Source organism: Agelaius phoeniceus, chromosome 14 (genome assembly GCF_051311805.1).
Source record: "Agelaius phoeniceus isolate bAgePho1 chromosome 14, bAgePho1.hap1, whole genome shotgun sequence".
In the NCBI taxonomy this organism is placed as follows: Eukaryota; Metazoa; Chordata; class Aves; order Passeriformes; family Icteridae; genus Agelaius; species Agelaius phoeniceus.
The window spans coordinates 16,320,348-16,338,670 of NC_135278.1; the positions used below are offsets into that span (position 1 = coordinate 16,320,348).

At 42.3% G+C, this 18,323-nt stretch overlaps 1 protein-coding gene across 16 annotated transcripts in view; it reads right to left on the reverse strand.

The window, feature by feature from the left end:
- The window catches only part of LOC129125855 (uncharacterized), an 86,151-nt gene that overhangs the window by 41,298 nt on the left and 26,530 nt on the right, over positions 1 to 18,323 (reverse strand). The gene's annotated exons all lie outside the window — the stretch shown is intronic.

Consider the following 18,323-nt stretch of genomic DNA (forward strand, 5'->3'; position numbering starts at 1 on the left):
GAAGAGCCCAAGGCCAGGCTGGACAGGGCTTGGAGCAACCTGGGGTAGTGAGAGGTGTCCCTGCCCATGGATGATCTTTGAGGTCCCTTTCAACCCAAACCCCTCTATTGTGGTTCTGTGACTGAGAAAATAAATCCCCTTGTGTACTATTGACATTATATATGAAGATATACAAAATACCTGCTTATCTATCAGGCATAAATCCCATTTTAGTTACCCAGGTGTAAGCACAGAGATGTGTTACATCTCTGCAATTTTAGTTTCTGTAATTTCAATTGAAATCCCCTCAGTTCACTGCCAAACCCATAATTGTGAATTTAACAGTTCTGCTGCAGAGAACGAAAAGGAAAACAGAACAAATATTTAGTGTCTATGTGTATATGTGTATATATTTAGAATATTGTATATCTTTCATCTAGAATGTTACTTTATCCTGGTTTATAGAGGATTTCTCTGCTCCTCAGTGAGCTTTGCCCTGTAAAAGCTGTGTAGGAGGCAGTGTAGGTGAGGGTGCAGGGAAGGAAGGCTCCCATGGCATCCATGGCACAGCCACTGCCCCAAGGCCACACCGGTCCTGTGTGGCTTCCACAGCATCAGTCCCACCAGCCAGGGCTCCAGAGAAACATCTCCTGCTCAGGACCCACAGGGGTGGCCTGGGTATGTGGCCCCCACAAGCCTCCCCTGACACAAGTCCAGCCCTTGGCCCACCTTGGGAGTCTCTGCTGGAGCTGCTCCCTGCCCTGGCAGCTCCGCGGGCATGGAGAATCCCAGAGGGGCTTCCCATCTTCAAACACTTCCCTTTGGAGCACTCCAGCCACCTGTTCAGCACAGCAGAATATCCAACCCATTTAATGAGGCTTCTGGTAAAATCATCCCTTTGAAGTCCCTCAGACCATGACAGCAATTAACTCCAGGCCCATCCTCATTTCTGTTGTTTTACCTCAGATCATTCAAGATCAACAACATCACCGAGGGTGCAAATTATTTCCCTGCAGAAGCAGTGAGGGAATGTCTCACATCCAGCTGCCAAAGTGACCTGACTGCGATCACAGCCACAACGTGGGGGTCCTCCAGTGTCCCTGGGCTCATCCAGGATTTTTAATAATGTCCCTTCTGCAGACTGAAGCCTGTGAGGAAATTCATTCTGTTAAGATTAGGGATGAATCTGCTGTAGGTACAGAGAGGGCAGGTAAGGATGGCATCACAGGACAACAAAATACACAAATGGGATCATAAATTGTGGCACCTCTTAATAAAAATGTCCCCAAGCACATCCCACTTGAGCATCACGTGTGCAAATGGATATTCAAAAGCTTTTCCCCAAATGTGCACAATGTGGGTTATTTCCACATTGCAAATTGCTTATAACAATGCACATTGAAAGCAAGTATGACATCAAGTGGATTATAAATAATATAATTTTGAAAAGCAAAAAGGATCTAACTGAAATATGAGTTTCTTCACATTAGAAATGGGAGAAATAATAAATGAGGAAGATCATGAGCAATAGATACACAACCAGAGGTCATTAGTCTAAAATTACCCTTGGAAGGAACTTCTTCAGGATTTTCTGTTTGCTTTATTTCAGTTTCTGGTTTTTTATTTGCTTTGGGTTCTGTTTTTAAAGCGAGCAAGAATAAGGATAAAAGGAAATTAATTCCCCACCAAAGGGCCTCCTACGGCCGGAGCGGGGAGACCTGCTGGCTGCAGGAACCTCTGCCAGGGGAGGGGACACAGCCCCCAGAGGGCTCCAGGCAATGATCCTCACCAGTGGCAGCACAGATATCACAGGGAGAACAGCAGAGCATCCAAATCCTTCCCCTGCTCCGTGCCTGGGGACACCCCCCATGCATTGATCCATTGGCCAAGGCTGCGTTCCCCAAACCAGAACATGCCCCTCCCCAGCTAAAAAGGCAGGAGAAATGGTCACAACCTGCAATTCTGTGAGAAATCCCAGTATTTTCCTCAGTATTTCTTAAAAGATCTCTGAAAATGTTCCTAAAATGATTCCAGCGAAGCTGAATTTGGGAAAGCGTTTTATGGAAATGTTCCATTTTAACGAGGTGCAGTGGGAGGCTGAAAATGTTCCAGTTGCCCAATTGGAACAAAATATAAGGCAAAGCATTGGGAAACAGGAAAATGACACTGTAAACAAACAAACAAACAAATAAAAAAATACAAGAAGCCTGAACAAGCTAAAATATTACAGCATCATCAGAACGAAGCACCTCAACATTACACCAACAGAGATGATAGCCAAATGGTGCATTGGAACATGTTTCCTCTCAAAAATCATTGTAATCAATAAAACTCCAATAGGAATTTTCTTTTTTATTCAGACTGGGGTTTGGATTCTGAGCTCTTGGAGCAGGCTTTGACTTTTTTTCTCCCTAAGAAAATTGCTGCCATCCCAACCTCCTCTGCAAAGGTGATGCAGGAGAATAGAATTGGTATTCATTCTTACTGGAGGAAACCTATGTTTTCTATAAAATTGGTGCTCTTGGCTGATTTCTCAGCAAAAATGCATTGAGGAGAGGCAAAGCAAAGCTATTGTTACCCAGACTTTCTTCCTGTAAGGACCCATCCTACAGTGCATTTACTGGTATGCTCTGAAATACCATAAATCATTCTGACAACGTGATACTTGTCAAAATAAAGGCATAAAATACATCTTGGAATAAAATCTCCTCAATCATATTTATTTGTTTGCTCGCTGGTGCCATTTGGCTTTTCTCAGTGGGTTTCCCAGTCGTTAGGGGGAATTAGTGAGATTCTGCTGGAAAAACAGCCCCATGTGCATATTCACACGCTGAATTTCTGCATCCAGCACTGTGCACTCATTCAAGAGAACTAAAAATAAAGCTTTCAAAGGACACTTCAGCTTTCTTGCTGTATTTTTTTTCCCCCTTTTCCAGCTTTTTTTTCCCCCATCCCCCTCACCAAATATTCCACTAATGCTGAATGGTGGCGTGGTTTAAGGGAGTCCTGCATGGAAAGCTCCTTCAGCTGCTTAGCCCAACAGCATAAATTTGATCTCGTAATTAGTATTCAGCTCAGCATCTTGGATAGAAACCAATGTTACAGCCAAGAGGTGGTTTAAATCACATAAATCATAGATCAATGACAGAACTCTAAGCACTGGATAGATTACAAAAGTAAGCTTTAGTTAAAAATAGATTAACCATTTCCCTGCAGGAATTCCTTCAAAAAAGCCCTGAATATAAAACAAATAAAATTAAATCTGATAATTTTTTTTCCTAATGTATGCATATACTAGATGAATTGTTCTTTCCCCTGACAGTTACACACTGATTAAAGAAATGTGTTAACATGCTATTTCAATGGAAAATATTGTAAATTGTGGGGACTTTAATTTTTTTAATGAGCCTTTAATAGCCAAAAAGTACATCGCAGCAATATTGTGTACAGCCAGGTTTATAGCACATATCCCAGCAGCTAACAGATACTTCTTCAGCTGCTGGTTTTATAAAAAGGGCAAAAATCCTTCCCAAGCCAAGAAAAATGTTTTTAAGGAGTGTTTCTAAAGTATTTTGTATTTTAAATTTAACTAAGGAAGCACCCAGTCATAGGAAGCATCACAAACCATCAGCTGTCCTGGTTAAACACCCATGGGGGTACTCAGCACCTTGGAGGATTGTGCCCAAGATCACCAAATTGTCAAAAGTTCAAGGGAAGAGAAAATACGAGGCTGAATCTCTTCTCCTTGACTAAGGAAAGCAGGAGGGTTTGGCTGCTGCAAGGTGATTCTGTCAGTGTAAACCCCAGACTGAGGTGCTCCAGGACAGAGAGTGTCACCCAGGAATCTGCCCTGCAACCTGGGAACTGCAGGCATAAATTAAAAGTGTGTTCTTGCTCCTGTACATTGCACTCTGTTTGCCTCCCATCGGGTCACACATTATTCAAAAGAAGAAAAAATTAAATAAGGAACAAAAATTGAAAACAAAAAGACTTTGCCGCATCTGAAGGACAATTTGCATGCCTGTTTTGATAGTTGCAGAATTGGAAGCCAGGGATGCCTCAGCAGCACCTCAGCCATTCCTCAGACCAAGGAATTGCAGAATTCCAGCCACCAGGTCTGCAATAACACCCTCAGGTTCCTCCTGGTGACCAGCACAGGGAAAGAGCCTGGAAAACTCCCATGGTCCCAGCCACATCAGAGAGGAAAAGCAGCCTGATCACCCTCACCAGCCCTGCCACCTTCTGTGCCATTTTCCAGGCTGGAAATGCAGCTTCAAACCAATAAATAAACAAAGGGAGAGAAACCCAACATTTCCTACTGCTGGACTAACAAATTATGATCGAATGGAGAACAGAAAATGCAGAAATTCACCTCAATAAAAAGTTGCACAATTCTTCAAACAGTAAATAAACTTTTGTAGCTGTGATATAGTGAAGCCAAACTTCCCAGTCGCTGATACCTGTTTGTATATTTAACTTCCTACAGATGACAAAAATGTGAATGTAATTGGTGTTGCCACAGCTTGAATTTTAAAAAAATAAGTAATATTGCGCTTATAGACATTAACATTTGTTTTCAAATACTCCAGCTCCTTCAAAAAGAACATTTTTAGACTTTGAGTGTTTTATGGAAATGACTACTTTCAATTTCCAAGGATATTTTTTCAGCGTAAGAAGAAATAATAAAGCTAGCTGCTCGATGGTTATTTGAGGAACAACATTCAGATTTCAAAACTGGCTCCCTGTGTGATAGAAGACTGCAATATATGCAATCAAGACAGAGATTCAAACAATAATAACTAGCAGAGGCTCCAGGGCATTGCAGAACGTGTCATTTACTTCAGCCCCGTTCCTTTAAACATCAGTCCTACCAGTAGTTCAGTGGAAAATAGATGGGCTGCTCTTGTAAGTATAGACTATTCATACAGGGAAGTTTTCAAAGGCTCTGCATTTTCCAAAGTGCTGAAAAATGCATATCAAGTTTAGTAAAACTAAAGAAGGGAAAAAAAAGAGAGGGGGAAAAAAGGATCTCTTGTAATACGCCAAATTGTCGGAGAGATGTCAGGGTTAATTTTTAAAGGCACATTTCCCTCCAGCAACAATTCTCTTTAATTATTTCAATGTGAAACACATTATCAGACATGTTCCTTGCCTGTTCTCAGCTTGCTGACACAAGATAGGTACAAGATGTTCCCTCTCCTCCGCGGATGCTCACACACGGTGCTGGGCACTCTGGTGCTGCTTGGAGGGAGGGTGGGCAGCTCCTGCTGCACCTCCAGCCTCCAGCCCCTTCTACCAGACCCCTGGGACCACCTCCCCACAGCCACAGCACCAAAGGAGGGAAGGAGAAGGTTGAGGAGAAGCCACAGGACTTCAGACAATAGTCCTGGACATGTGCACCGGCACCAAGAGCAGCACAAAGCTGCAGCTACGGCAGTTTCAGAGTTATCAGGTAACTAAAACACAGGCCAGACTTCCAGTAGGTTTGCATGGGGATTTAGCCAGATTTTGGGTTTTTTTTCCTTTACTTTGGTGTTTAGTAGTCATGTAGAATAGACAACAGGTCAGGGAAATCACAGTGAGGGAGTTACTGGCCAGATGCAGCACAACGAGATTCTGCAGGACATGGTCCTGTTGGATTCTTCTTCAGGAATTCATGAGAAGCACTTTATGTTCCTCCCAAGTGGGAAAGGACACTGCTCAGGGACCCAAAATAAAACATCAGCTCAAAATCACGAGGGACAGTGGTTTCAAATTTAGACATGAAGAAGCAACCTTGATCTAACGCATCGGCTCGGTGCCGCACGGCAGCGTGGTTGGCCAAGTATTCCAGCTGGGAAAGGGGACTTCTGTTTTCCCACATCATTTCAGACTTGAGAGATATGTATTTAAGGTTCTTAAATATGCCAGAATCACATCAATCTATTCAACCCTTGTTCTGGTGCAAGGGAAGTCTAATCCTTTTCTTGGGAGGGAAGAGGCTTCAGACCAACTCTACCAGATCAGCTGCAATCTAACGGCCTTTTTTATCCCAGCTCCAGTAAAACTCACTATAGAGCCAGTCGTGAGATTAAAAGCTTTTTTAAGTTGCTATCTTGGGAAATTTCTTTCAAGGAAATTACTACAAAGCCTTGTTTTAGTGTGTTCCCCTACTGTGAGTCCTACTGTGTTTTTTTAATAAGGAAAGCCATCCATCCATAGAGGTGTATCCTGTTCTCCATGCTTGAGTGTCTAACAGCAGGCACATACAGTAGACACTCTGATGTTTTGCCTCTTTAATTTTCACTCCATAATGTTGGTGCCTGGTTCTCCTGACTGCACCTTTCAGAGCAGTTTAATTACAGGCATGCACAGAATTTCGAGAGGGGATCTTCAGTGATAATATTCAGATGTTAGGGACAAGTTTATTACAGAGAGATATCCAGATGATTTTTTTTTTTTAACCATAAAATAAAATCCTTCTATGCAGTTATCAAGGGATGGAAAGTGAGATAATATTGCCAAGGGAAAAAAATAAAAATACTTCAAGGCTAAACCAGAAAAGAGTATGGAGATGCTTCATTTAGTCTTTAAAAGATGCTTCATATGGAGATGCTTCATACAGATATAGAGATGCTTCATATAGATATAGAGATGCTTCATTTTAGTCTTTAAGAAGACAACCTTATGCTAAATATGAAAGTATGGCAGATCCATCACTGAGCTTTCAAGCAAATAGGACACAGCCATAGGTTTCCACACTTAAATTCCCAACCAAATGGAAATAGCTCACGCCACTGAATTTATTAGCCCAAGGATTTTACCCCTGATTTTGATGAATTTTTTTAAATTGAGCCAAGCAGCTCCCTGATAAAAGGTTACTGTACCACTCAGATATCAGGCTTGGAATGTTTTTTTATAATAACAGGCCAGGTACAGGGTTATAAATGAGCCCTGCTCCATTGACTCCAGACAGGGTATGAAAATTGATTCAATGGAGCACCATCAGTCCTCACCAGCTGAGTATCTGTCCCTCTAATCACAACTAAAAAGATTTCCCGAGTCAATTAAAGGCTCGAAGCCTCTACTCGCTCACACCAAATCCCTGCTAACAATGCCTTCATTTAAACCCTGATAAACTTCATTTAAACCCTGACAAACGGAGCACACGCTCTGCCTGGTGCCATGGGTGCTGCTGGAGATTGAAATCCCCGCTCATCCCAAGGCTCCAGGCTCTCCCCTCGTGCCTCACGTGGGTTGGGATCACACCTGGCTGCCCCCAGCCCTGACACCTTCCTCGGGTGTCTGACACAAAAATTAGCACATTCATTATCTTTGCCAAGGGGAGGGAGCACCAGCCACGCCAGGCAAACATGTACCTTTGCTGCCAGAGTGGGAGTACTTTAATTTCCAAATTACACCCATAAATAAATCAAGGAGCAGAAGCTGATAAATGAAAGATTATGAAAATAGTAATATCCCGCAAAATCTTGAAAGGCATCATAATTCCTCAAACAATTATCTTCTGTCATATTTGCGAGTAGCCCATGTAGTTCAAGAACAGAAAATACAAATGTGCTCCTTTAAAATTCATGAAACCACTCATTCTGTCATAAAAGCAGGCATCTTTCATGGCTACTTATTTCACACAGTCTCATAACTAATACTGACAGATACTTGGAATGCAAAAAAAAAAAAAAAAAAGAGCGCTGGACAAAGAGCTCGAGCTGCTCAATTCTTACATTTTTATGCTTGAAATGGAAAATAAAATCATATATTATAGAAGGCTGCAGAATTTCTGGTATAATTAAATCAAAATTTGTAGATAAAAATGAGATTGTACAAAGACTGGTGGTGTAGTGCTCCCAGGATTGGGCTGTGCTGCATCCATGACAACAGGATGGAAGGTTGCTTTTAATACTATTATCTTACATACCCACAGCTGAATGCTAATGCAGCTATACTGAGGAAATCAAGTTTCAGATCTGTATCCACTGAACTTACATCCACCAGGCAGGGACTTTAAAAGCCAGGCGAGCACACAAAGACCAATATTATAGCTCTGTCAACTCCCCAAAGGTCACAGATTTCAAAAGGTATACACAAATATTAATTGTCAGGTAGTTCTGTGCCGAGGAGCAGAACTGAGGCAGAAATCAGGTTTTGTGGCCATAATTCCCTGCCAATTTCAGTTTATAAAATGGAGGTGCAGAAGGAAGCAGGGAAGATTAACTGGGATCAGTTCATGTTCCCTGCGCTGACACTCGGTGACGTGTCCCCTGTGAACATTGTGTCAGGAAGGCTTTTCCCTCTTTCCCTCACTGAGGGAGATAGAAAATGTGGGAGAGCAGCTGGGCAGCCTTGTTTCCCAACACTTCTATTGACTCAGTCCTTGGGTTGTGGGCTCCCCATCCCTGGCAGTGTCCAAGGCCAGGCTGGACAGGGCTTGGAGCAACCTGAGACAGTGGAAGGTGTCTCTCCATGGCAGGGATGGAACTGGATGAATTTTAAGGTCCTTCAAACCCAAACCATTCCATGATTCCACCCTGGCTGGGGACACACAGAGCTCCTGGTCCCTGCCTGCCCTGTGCCTGCACAAGGAGCCTTCTGCTCTCCCATGGCAATCTCCATATCTGCCCAAGCTCCTTCTACAATCACCTCCAGCTTCTCAATTCATCCTGTCCTGATTTAGTAATATTTTGCTGTAAAATCATGTATCTACATTAAGGATATCTAACTTTGGTTATAAAATCATAAAACATAAAAAATACTGATTTACCTGGGGGCAACTGGGGTAGTATTCCTAAAATTGCAGAGTTCTGAGCTGTCCTGTGAAATCAGGGCATTCTTTCTCCTTACTGCCAACAAAATCAAAAGGGTTCTGTGAGTTCCCAGGTGAAGAAGTCCTCTCAAGCCTTGTTCTACCAGAAGCAGCCCCACAGCATGGATCCATCAGTGTTCCAAAGGGAAACACAGCCCCACCAACGCTGGAGCCTCCCCTTAGCACTCAGCTCATTTTCAGACACCTCACACTATTTTTCCTTCTCCAACTCCTTACACTTCCAGGCGGAGAGCTCCAAACTAAATGAGCCACTGACCACTCTCCTAAAATAGTTTGTAACCTGTAGTTATCCAAATCCTTCTTCTTGATAGGCCATTGGCTCATACCCTGAGCAATTCATTTTTAGATGCACTATGAAATTCTGATGCACTGCAGGAAATTCTGGATCTCCAAAGCTCTGGCTTTGTCTCACACAGTCAACAATGTGGTCAAGTAAAAATACCCTTTTTTGTCTGAAATCACTCTTAGAGTTACTGTACAGGAAATAGAGATGGTAAAATAAAGAATATATAAAGAAATATAAAAAAATAAAGATAATAAAGTAAACTGAGGCAACTGAACTAAAATATTGAGAAGAGGCCAGTGGGAAGGATTTGTAAGTCCATCAGGACTTGTGGATCAAGCTCATGGAGTGCAAACCCCTGCAGAAGTTCAGTTCCCAAAGGGTTTTTTCCCAGTTTTTTTTTCTTTTTTCTCCACAAAACCATGGCTTCAGTGGGGCAGCATAAAGATGCTTCATTTAAGAAAAGCAAAAGGTGGTAGCAACAGTCACAGTGGTGAAAGCTTTGGCCTCCAAGTGGTAGAATGTCAAAAAAAGTTGTAGCATTTTATGATACTGTAATTGAAAAAAGTATTAAGTTGTTAGTGGAAGTGTATTTAAGGGAAGCCCCACACGTGGATATAATAGAAAATTAATCCTCAGAGCTTAGATAGTCCCTGAGGATGTAGAATCCATCATGAAGTTACCTCCTGTCCCAGATTTTCTTGTTGCTTGCCTCTGCTGACAACAGTTGTCTTTTCATTAGAGAATTTGATATCAATTTACTCAGACACCAGGGGCAAGAAAGGATTTCACTGTCTTCATCTGAAAGACACTGATGCACAGAATTAGGACTTTGAACAGATGCCAGAGTGAAATAGTGACACATCCTCTAAAGCCACAACCACAGGTGGCCTCAGCAAACGGTCCAGAGCCTCTCAGGGTGCCCAGGCAGCCACAACCCTCCCAAATTTCTGATGATGAGAAGGGAGAACCCCCCTGATTGCAAAGATCTCCTTCCAGGCAGCTCCTGTTTCCAGGCCAACCCACAGAGAAATGTCCTGGCTGTTAATGCCCTCCTCCAGACCATCCCAGAGTAGTGGGTGAGGCTGGAAGCACCACTGGGGCCAAATCCCTGCTCAGGGAGGTCCTCCTGGAGCACCTGGCACAGGGTGGGTCCAGGTGGGCCTGGAATTCCATCCAGAGTGCAGGGAGTGGCTGCTCCCAGGGCAGTTTCAGGGTAAAATCCCTCAGAACTGGCTTGTCTATTTTAAGCATTAAATTAACTTCAGATGATACAACAAATAACTTCAGCAAATTTCTTACCTCCCCTAATCTGAGCACAGAGCTGGCTGCCTTCTGCTGCTCACTGATGCAGAGCTGCAAGAGCCAGTGGGACAGAGCAGCAGGAGAAGTGAGGACCCTGCAGGCAATCATGGAGATCATTCCCACCCTTCTGGGCATTTGGTGAAAACTGAGCTTTACCCCAAGCTCACTGTGAATCTTTCCCACTTAAAAGTGCTTTGACTCCTTTCTTTTTCAAGCCTTGCTTACACTGAGGATTTATCACAGAAACCTCCACAATAAAATGAGCTGCCTCAACAACAAAATTGCCATGCAATGGCTGGTCCTGCCCCCACAGGGGATCTGATTTGGGTGCTCAGTGAGAGCCCAGTGGCCTGGTGACAGCTCTGGAGAGGAACAGCCCTGTCTGGGATGTGGAGCTGCTCCCACCGTGCTTTCTGCTCAAATGGAAAACTGACTGCAGCTGAAGGGACTTGCAGCAAGCAGAGCTTGTGCTTTGTTACAGCCAGGAGCAACCTAAATTGGACATCTAAAATTAGACAGCGTGAATTTTCTCCTGAACATCCCTGCATCTTGATGGTGGAAGGGTGGAAAATGAAGGTGGAAAGCTGAGAGCAGCAGAGGCAAACCCTCTGCTTGCCAGCAGCCTCCAGAGCCTCTGTACTCAGCACATCCTTGACCTTCCCTGATCCCTCACACCCAGCACAGCCCTGCCAGGGTTTGGGCTCAACCATGCTTCTAATAAGGCACAAAACCACATTATTTTTATCAAAAGACTCAGGGATCAAACTGAGACAAGCAATTTATTCCAACAGAAACCAAGGCATCACCTGAGAATACTCGCATGGAAGGTTTCTCTCCAGAAACAGGGAGTGAAAGGAAATGCAAAGCCATCAGTTGTTGCTGTCCTCCATCATATTTTATCATATTCCTTTGATGCTCCAGTGAGGTTCCTCACCCTGAGCCCCCCTCTCAGGCTGGTAATTCAGTACAAGATGTAAAAATCAGCCTGAAAAACTGAGACACCAGGCAGAGCTTCCCCTCAGCTGCTTCACTGCCCTCACCTCAGCTTCAGCAGAGACTGAACACCAGACCCTCCTTTCTGCCCACAAACCCCACTTTCCACCCATGGGGAAACTCTAAATACTCCTATTTTATCCCACAACATGGCAAACACCCAAACCCATTAATGCAGCTACAATCAGATCATAACTTCTTGTCCTCACAAGCAGCCCTGATCCAGGATGGGCTCCATGGGCAGGAGAGGGAGTGATGATCCCAGCAGTTGCAAAAAAATGCTCAAACCAACTTGATCTTTGCCATAGTTGAATAATCTGGGCATGCAGGGGTGTAATACACTGAATATTTTTATTGGATGTTTTTAAAATAGAGTTATGATCTGGCCATGATTCTTTAGTATTGATTTCAGCAAAATTCTGAGGTCATGTTGTTTGTTTAAAAAAATAAATCATAGAATGGTTTGGTTTGGAAGGGACATTCAAGCTCATCCAATTTCAAATCCCCTGCCATGGGCAGGGGCATCTTCCACTAGACCAGGTGGAAAAATCACATTTCCTCAGCCCACAACGGTTCCAGCTGTCAGCAGTCAATGCTGCCTTCAACTCAGGTACCCAGCTCTCATTTTAAAAGCTCTCTCTCATATTTTATTCTTTTTCCTAAACCAACATTCCTGTTTTGCCAAAAACACACCAAAAACCATTTGGGTTTCTGTGAGTGGGCCAGAGGTTGTGCCAGACAGGGAGCTCCAGGGGCAGCACCGGCTGCTCAGGCTGAGGCTGTGTTAAACTGCCCTCCATAAACCTGGCTCTGGTGTTGTTACAGCAGCAGAAGCCCCCAGTCCGACCCTGGGAGCACAGAAATCCCCGGGTTCCTCATCTCTCTGTGCCTGCAAAACCAAGCACTTGTTGCTGGGAGCTCTGCACACCCAGCACCAGAGCCCGGCCTTGCTCCTCTCCCCTTCCCTGGGAGCGAACCCAGCCTGTGCTCAGCCACTCCTGATACACATTTCCCATTTTCCCCCAATTTTTACACCAATTCCCTGACAGGCTTTTCCTCAGCAGCGTTTGCAGTGTGGGCAGGGCTTTCCCTCCCCCTCCTCCTCCTCCTCCTCCTCCTCCCTGGCAAAGGGCCCATCTGGCATCCATGTGGCAGCCCCTGCTAAGTGGGATCTGGAGGAAAAGTGCCACATTCCCAGTGGCAATCCCGGCCACACCAGCACAGGGACACACAGGGAAATCACTTCCAGACTATTTCATTTTTTCCCCCCAAAGTGTGGAGCATCTCACATGCATAAAATCTCATTTTCCTGCAACTCTTTGCACGGGGCTGCAGGGATATGGTTTTAAACCTCTCCAAAAGCTTAAGGTCTTGCCTAAACCTGGCTCAGGGTCCTGCCTAAGCTCAGTTCCAGCTGCATCATTCAAGGGGCTCAGTGCACAACCCTGATGAAAAGAGCAGGGAGAACACATTTGCTACACCAAGTTACTTCAGTTAAAAGCTGTTTGGGTTTAATCCATCCCTTTTAGGACCCTTTGTGTTACAGGGGGAAGGGAGTCTATACAAACAGGGTTGAAAAAAAAAAATGCATTGCTCACATTTTTTAAAAGTCGCCTTGGGCAGTTATAAGTTACATAAAGTTGCTCCTGTTCCTGTTGTAGTTATGCCAAAGTTATCTGAGGTGACAGGCATAAAGTGACAGCTCCAAACTTGGGAAAGAAAAGTTCCCAAACTGGGCCTTTTCACTTACACAAAATCAGAATAAAACCAACATACTGCAAATTCAGACAGGACTTCACAATTTCATAGCAATGGTGGAGATTATTCTCATACTTTTTACAAAAAATACAAAAAATACTTTGATTTAAAGCCAGAAAAATAGCTTGTAGATAGCAGAGTATGAAACTATTCTTGTTTCCAGTAGTTGCAATCATGAACTTCACTTAGCTTGACACTTGTGTAATAATGTGAATATTTAGCGTTCCTGAGTATTTATTCCCTAAACTCATGACTTCTAGAAATCCTTCAAAATCTATCACTTGAGAAAGAGAAGTTAAAATGAGAGATATTCTGGGGAAAATTACTCCCTTTTCTTAACATTCTTCTTCCCCCCACACACACATTCCCAATTTCCCACACACATCTTGAAGGCACTGCAATGCAAGTTCTCAGGAGCTAAATCTATGAGAGAAATCAAAAAGAAAGGCTATTTTAAAACAATCAAGAGACAAAAATAGAAGCCATCCTTAACTAAACACAATGGCAAAAAGTTGGACATCTTTTGTGTCTTTTATGAGCGACAGGGAGAGGAATGATTAAAAATGTACCAAGAGCCCCGAATGCCATTTTACCGTCATTTCCTTTGATTAACCTTCACCTGACCTCAATCCCTAAGGCAATTTCAGTTTCTTTTTGTTCTTCCATTTAAATTCTCCACTCCAGCAGGTGAGTACAGCCCCGTCACTGCAGATTGGTTTGGGGGAGGACTGCACAGAAAATATCGGGGTTTTTTCTGGAGAATCATTGGGAAAAACCTTAACATGGACAATAACGTGAAACATTTACTCCAAAAGTGTGACTTTTTTAATAATCCTGTAGAATTACAGAATGATTTACTTTTTAGGTATTAATTAAAGCAGAGTTGGACCAGTCACACCAGTTTCCCACCAGTGCAGGAGCTTGGTGTTACTGGTCCACCAACCATGCCATGCTGGAAATTCTCACCAACATCCCCACTGTACATCTGCAATATCTGCTTCCACCTGGTTTATGAATGTAACATATAAATGTAACATTCCCATTGGAATGGGGGGAAAAACAAAGGACAGCATGAAAAAAAATACTTTAAAAATAGATTATAAACTCTTGGCAGAAGGAACGGATCCAGAGTTTGCACAGGAATCTTACATTGCAATTTTTTCTTGCTTTAAAACTGTTTTCCAACAGGTTTCATGATCTCAGGGGTGGAGTAGAAATCATGGAATGCTGCATACTTAGACTCTGTTCTTTTAGTGTTAATGGGATAATAAAAAAAGACAAAGTTGTATTCAGCACTGATGTATTGATGGTCCTAAAGGTCTTTTCCAACTAAACATTTCCAGGGTTCTCTGTCTACAAAAATCCTGTAAAATCTGTAAATTATGCCTGGTTATGAAATGGTGAGGAATTTTCTGACCTATTTGCTACATCACAGACTGATTTAAGGGATAAACCATCCTCATCCATAGGAACTGATGTGATGCTGAGGCTTCTGATGGCACATTTTTAATCTCTCAGCAAAAAATATGAGATTTAACAGTCAAATTAAGCCTAGAACCAAAGTGCTTAGTTTCAGCTTGTGCCACTGTACCAGCTTACCTTGGGATGAAGAGATTCTTCACCACACATGGCCTTTTTTATCATCCCAAAATATATTTTATTCCATAAGCAGAACTTATGGGTTCAATGTAGGCTTTGCTTTCTCTGCTGTCAGCCCAAAGCATGATCTGACTGGATTCATATTATCTCAGTTCCATATAGTTCTCTCTAGAGGAATTTCAGGACAAAAAAAATAAAATAAAATTGTCCCAAGCTGACACAAACATCAGCATTTCTTGCAAACCACCAGGTAAAATAGCTCAGTTTGGAATAACTGAAATTTTTGTAGGGATGAACAATTTTGAAATATTTAATTTCTTCTGGGCTCCCTAATTTTCATTTTCTTGCTACCTGTAGATAAAAATTGAGATGAAACACAGACCTGTTGGGTATCAAAATGATGAAATAGATTATCCTGGCAATTTCCAAACTCTGTTGTTGTAGGGAGGTGACTCATTAGCTCTGATCCTCTCCTGGTCCTGATTTTATTCTCAAAAACTGGCAAACTGGCCACAAACTGGCTCTTCCTGAGAGCATGAAGGAGTTACAACAGAAAAGTCTTGTAGATCTCACTCATGAGCCTTTTATGATCTTAAATATTTCACAAAATTCATAAAACGCTTTATAGACACTCTTAAAATTCAAGTTTCTTCACCTGCTCTTCTCCGAGCTGCGCTTCCTTTGCGCATCCGGACACACCCAGCTCTGGGCTGTGCAACTTGGGGCAAATTCTGCCCAGTTTTCCATGCCAACATCTCCCTGGGCTCTGCAGGAGCGTGTCCAGCTCCCGAGTGACGGAGGCGCTCACCTGAGAGAGCACCGGGCTCCAGTGGAGGAGGAAGGGGCTGGGAAAGCGCCCGGGGGAGGGAGGTCAGGCGGAGGTTAATCGAAGGAAATGACAGTTTGATGGTATGCACGGCCCTGGAGATCACATGTGGGCATTTGCCTGGGAAATATTTAACTGTTTTATCTCTATTTAGGAAGAGAGCAAAGTGAAGTGCACGAAAATGCAGGAGAAGACATGGGTGGGATGCGAAGATTGCGGCTGGGAGGCAGAGAGAGCCCAAAGGTGCCAATTCTTCACGGGGTTTCGCCCACATCAAACATTTCACTGCCATAAAACACAGCACAGGGGCCGGGGAGGCAGGGAAATTCAATAAACCTCTCATTTACCTTGCTCCCATAGTTATCCCAATATTTATTGCTCTTCTCCCAAAACAGGTGCTGGAGCTAAGAAGGGAAACTTTGTGGAAGTCTCAAAGTTATTTGTGTCTCGTAATAAACTTGGCTTGGTCACATTCCTGCCTTATTTATGTTTCCTTTCCAACAATTTTTGTGTACTCAGATTTTTACTTTCAGGAGTTCTTTCCAAACCTGATTCTAAGCATGTGTGAAGGTGGAAAAGGATTTTTAAAAACTGTCTCCTCAAATATTTAATCATGAAATTTATTCTAGTATTTGTCCTCAATTAATTGGAGAATTAAACCAATACCACCTGACTGATCAATCACAAATACATAACACAGCCTGAATTCTGATTTCTACTTTTGATTAATAAAAAAACCCAATGAGTCACTAGAAAAATTTTGACAACTATTTTTTCTTCATTCTTCCTACAGAATAAGAGGCAAAATTCACTGAGTGAATTATTAATTCTGAGTTATTCATCCAGCCCTACTAAAAAGTAATCTGTTTCTTTTTTTTAAGCATCAAAAAGGTCTTTCAAATGGAGGTTGCAATAATGAAATATGGCAGCAGATCTTGAAACGTGCCCTTAGCCAGGCTGCAGATATGGAAAAGGTTACAGAACCAGAGTTATTAATCCCCATCACTCTGACAATTGATTTTGAACACAGTCTGTTGGAGTCTTTATAATGCAAGATCATAAATGTTCAGAACTAATTTATTGCTCTTTGTTCCACCTGGCAAAAACACACTGTCAGATTGAGTTGTGTTGACACAAGGACGCAGATGAGAATTTAAGTTGTGTTTTTATCCACATTTGTAAATTTGTTTGCCATGCCTGTGTGTGGCTAGAAGAAAAGGATTTAGAAATATTCATGAAGGAGTTAAAAATGTCTGCAAAGGAGCAAAAACGCAGGTTATGCTCTCTTTCCTAAATAGGAAATGTTTGCACAAATAGTGGTATATTTGAAATTTAATAGTGAAAAGTCCTTATTTGAATTTACCAGTATTGATATTTTTGGTTTGCACCCTGTTCCCTGGTATCTCTCATATTTCCACAGGTAAACACATAAAAACATTTGCTTTATTCACATATTGACTTCCACACCAGGCAAGGATTCCCCACACACCAACGAGGGAGACACAAAACCTTCCCTCCCACCTGGCTTTTTCCATTTTTTAATCAAAGCCTGAACCTATTCCATTTATCCCAAAAATTCCTCAATTTGTCCTTGCTGCTTGCAGAGGTTGCCACCACTCCTGCCCTGCCAGGGAAGCGCCAATCCCAAAGAGGGACAAGTCAGGGAAGGAAGGGAGAAGGATCCCCTTTACAGGGACACAAAACTCTCATTTGTAAAGATTAGGGGTTTTTTAAGGATCAAAAAGAATGCATTACAAGAAAGCTCATTTTGATAATAAAATCCTGTACCATAGACCAAGAATTCCAGAAAGGATGAATTACAAGGCTTCCAAAGGCCTACAGAAGCAGGGAACTGAAATACAAAAAATAGCGAAAGGGAAGAAAAACGGAGGAATGTTTCCATACCAAAAATGCTCCTATCCCAACGTCTCCAAAGTATTTTTCCTCAGCAGAAAGACAAACTTGTAAAATTACCATTCTTTTCAAAATAACCACACAATACTTCTTGAATAACACTTTTCCCTCTTACAGATTTTACAGTCCAAGAATATAACTTTGTCCTTCCATTATCTGGGGGTAGAATCATTTAATTGTCCTGGCAACTTTGTTCCTTTTGAATTCTTATTTTTACCACGATTATGAACTAGGAGAGCTGTGGCTGCATGCTAAAACTGCTGCATTCAAGACTTGTAGGCATCTGTGTGATATTGAAATTAATTTCCAGTATAAAACAGTTAACAGAATAACCCTAGATAAAGGCAAATATAATATTAATTCCATTCTTTTTGTTGGCAATGTTGTAAAGTCCATTGCTGAAGTAAAGAGCACTTTGCTGAGCCAGATACAAATTAATTTTAACATTCTTCTTCAAATAGGAATTTTAAAAGTCAAGTAAAGGCTGCAGTAGCTTTGAAACATTTCAGTGATTATTTTAATTACCTATCATAGAGCTGTGAGACTGCAGAGGGAGGGGAGAACAACACCTGGCGTATTCACAATGTTTTTTCTGACATAAAGAAGAAAAAATACTTTCCAAGCCCTCAGACCAACAAAAAGCTCAACAAAGTCAACACAGATTGGGGTTTTGTCAGTGTATTAATGTTGTGATTTTAGCCTGGACTACGCGTTCTTATTCTGTCAATAACAACTTTCACTTTTAAATAAACCCACCAAATCTCCAAACATTAAATCTATGAATTCTGACAGCTTTAAAGCTTGTTTTTCCACCCAAAGCTGATGCACACGTGGGGTTTCTTTCC